Below are 3,960 nucleotides of genomic sequence, written 5' to 3'. Positions count from 1 at the left end.
CCTGTCTTATCAGGGCATTTCTCCTAGTCAATTATCAGGAATTAATTATTATAAAGTTGACCAAATAATCAATCTGGTTAGACTAGTTGGGGAAAGACAATGTAAACACCTTTAACGTGACGTTTTCTTCTTGATTCAGAGTGACAGTGGACTCCAAGAATGTCCCCAACCATAGCTGTCATTACTAATTTTGGGAAACAATAATTCCTGACCACCCAAGGAGACTTTTTGAAGCTATTTAGAGAAAGAGGGCATGAACTTAAAATGATTTGGTTCTTTCTGGGAGTGGGGATGGCGGAGATATATATAAATTATGATTTTTAAGGCACATTCCAATAAAAATTTTGGGGAAAGATTTTTTGATTTGTGTCTTGATATATGTTTTATTTTAAAAAACCATAGTGAAGCCCTAGCCAATTTTTCTCAGTGGTTAGAGCATTGACCTTGGACTGAAGGGACTCGGGTTCCATTCTGGTCAAGAGCATGTATCACAGTTGTAGGCTCAATCCCAGTCCTGGTAGGAGCACATATAGGAAGCAACCAATAAATATATCTCTCTCACATCCATGTTTCTTTTTTTCTGTCTCCCTCCATCTCTTCCACTCTCTCTAAAAATCAATGGAAAAAAATATCCTTAGGTGAAGATTAACAACAACAACAGCAAAATTGGTGAAAATCACACTTCAGAGTTAGATAAATAAGGGAGTAAAAAAAGATGTGCTACAGAAATCGAACACATAGGAAGTTATGCAGCTAAGTGAAAAAAGTGAAGGGAGTAAACAAAACTCATAGACACAGACGAAAGTATAGTGATTACCAGAGGGAAAGGGGAGTTGGGCAATGGAGATGGAAGGAGACTTGACTTGGGGTGGTGAACACACAATACAATATACAGATAATGTATTATAGAATTGTACACCTGAAACATACAATTTTATTAACCAACTAGAGGCCCAGTGCATAACATTCATGCACTGGGGCGGGGCGGGGGTGGGGGGATTGTCCCTCAGCCCTGTCTGCGCCCTCTAGCAGTCCGAGACTCCTCGGGGGATGTCTGCCTGCTGGCTTGGGCCCACTCCCTGCTGTCAGGTGGACATCCCCTGAGAGATACTTAGCACTGCCACGGAGGTGGGAGAGGCTCCTGCCATCACTGCTGTCCTCACCAGCCATGAGCCCTGCTTCTGGCTGAGCAGTGCTCCCCCTGTGGGACAGCACTGACCACCAGGGAGCAGCTCCTGCATTGAGCATCTTCCCTCTGGTAGTCAGTGCACATCATAGCAACCAGTTATTCTGCCTTTCAGTTGATTTGCATATTAGCCTTTTATTATATAGGATGTCACCCCAGTGAATTCAATAGAAAAATTATTTTTAAAAAAAGAAAGGAAGAACGAACGAAAGAAAGAAGTGGGACACATAATTGTATAAATCTGGGCACATCAATATGGCTGCCAGGCCTCAGTGGTAAGGTAGCCGAGCTCCTGGCCCAGACCACTCAGCAGCAGCCTCATTAACGTCTTTGATGGACCTGGATTAATTAGCCCCGCTGGAAAGAACATGTTTACTCCAGAGATTCCAGGACAGAGAATCCTGTAAGAACAGCTCTTTACCCATGTCTGGGGCCTGGAGAAGTGGTTTGGCTTCCTGGATGTCAGGCTCCTCATCCTGAGAGGTCAGCGCTCTTTCTTCTCCTAACAGATAACAGGCCACTTAGGTCCAGGCTCTGGCTAATTTTAGAACTGGAAATAGAAAACCATGCAGTGAAATGTTAATATGATGTAAATTTTAAGTTGGGTTATAAAGTAATGCCAATCATTTTTAGATAGAACATTGTACACAAATGAGTGAACTCCATCAAAGTTGTCACTTACTCAAAGCATATTTGGAGTTTCTTTTGTAGTATCACTTGGGAGTCAATTGTAAGACACTTGTAGCCAAATGATTATAAGCAATTTACTCACCAGATTTTGTTTTAAGACTTTCACAAAAATCAAACCCACCCGATACTGGAAGATAAACAAGCAACGTAAAACATGTTTTGAATGACAACTTTACTCTTAGAATGAGTACAGAGAGAACTCCAGTGCTAACATTTTGAGAGTTAAGTTCTAACATATTGATTTAAAACACCAGACATAAGAGATAGTTGGTGCCTATAGTTTTTGCAACTAAGATTAAATATGGGACAAAATAAAATAGTGGGTCCCCTATACTTCCTCCAGCAGGAGCGCCCACATTGGTGGGGACTTGGATCCTGAGTCAGTACATAATGACATCTCCCTGGCTCAACAAATACTTTCTCTTTTTAAACTCAAAATAAAATACTTAATTTCTCAATTTTGCCTTTTATGTTCTAAAGTTTAAGACTATGAATCAAATGATTTTTATTGCAATTAGTTTAGCCATGATAACAGTGTTTGCTACTCACTTTAATTCAAATTCATATTATATTTTAGCTACTTCTGTGGGTATTGTTACAGAATACCACAGAATATCAAATAATTCTCTTTATTGTCTAGATTCCTAGAATTCCCAGATATTGCTATTTTTTTGAAGTTGGAATGTGATCAACCTTTGCCTTTATATTTATATAAATACATAGTATCAGTATACTTTTATTCTAACAATAATACACCCAACAAACAGGAACTAATTATCTATTAATTTTAATCAGATTAATTTGAATGATTGAAATAAAATATCAAAATTAATTATATTGAAGATTTTTAGCGGTATGCTTTTTGATTGCCTTTGAACCACAAAAGCAATTTTTTGGTGTATATAAGCTTTGGTTTTCCTTCTCTTCAGCCCCTTGAGTGACCTGGCTTGGGGAGAAGTTGGGGCAAAGGGGCAGAGGGACATGAGGTCCATCTTGCCAGGCTGAGCCAGGCCAGCGCAGCTGCTGGCCTGGGCACAAGCGTGGGCGGCCACCTGTGGCTCCCAGCACAGCTGTTTGGTAGAGAGCCAGCCAAAGCCCCGTCGGTGGGGTGGAGGCAGGTGGCCAGTTGGGCGGCCAATACATTCTGGCATGAGCTGAAAGAACACCTGGTTCCACTCTGTGGACCCACCACAGAAGGTCAAAGAATGTGCCTGCTGGCAGCAACCTAATGGCCCAAGTTTTCAAGCCTCAATGGTCCTGCTCTAACTGAAACAGAGAAAAACCCACCTTTCTTTCTCAAAATTTACCCCAAAGCCAACACGGGAATCATCCAGCTCCAGTTGTGTTGAAATAGGTCAGTGAGGCCACCTGGCATGTCTGGAAATGGTGGGGTGTGTGTGTGTGGGGGGCGGGGGAGCAGTTGTGGCTGTCAAGCAGGAACAGGCTCTGTGATTCAAAGCTGGACGTTTCAGGAGGCAAGAGCCTTCGTGTTGTGTTTGGCTGCTAACTGCCACCGCAGACACGATCCTCCTCCACTGTCTCTGATCTTCCTGCTCCTTCTCTTCCCGTGAACTCTAACTACATGCTTGGGAACCACTGTGGGCCTCCACTAGTCATTTTGTCACTGGACATAGAAACTTTCATAGTGAACACCACCACCTACCGAGACAGGAGACCGAAGTTCTCCCTTTCCCTGACCCCTGAGGTCCCTCCCAAGGCCTTGGGCCCACTGCTTCCCAGGAAGAAGGACCCCATTTCCTCTGGCCTGGGGAGTCAGTGTCTCTCTGGTGGAGGAGCATCCTTCTTAACTTCCCTGTCCCAGATGCAGACCAGGCAGCTCCCTTCGGAGTGCCAAAGAGGTGACGTCCCCCTCCTGGTTCTGTGGCCTTAGGCAGCTTAGCCCCTATGAGCCTCAGTTTGGGCACCTGCAAATGGGGATTAATAGCATTGTCCCCACAGTTTTGTTGCCACCCATTCAATGAGAGAGCATATATTAAGTACCTAGCACAGGGCTTTGCACAACCAGCACTCAGTAAATATTGGTTGTATGAATGAATGACCATAGCTGATGCCACTCGTAGACA

This window comes from Myotis davidii, unplaced genomic scaffold, assembly GCF_000327345.1.
Source record: "Myotis davidii unplaced genomic scaffold, ASM32734v1 scaffold135, whole genome shotgun sequence".
Taxonomy (NCBI): domain Eukaryota; kingdom Metazoa; phylum Chordata; class Mammalia; order Chiroptera; family Vespertilionidae; genus Myotis; species Myotis davidii.
This window is presented reverse-complemented; position numbering follows the sequence as displayed.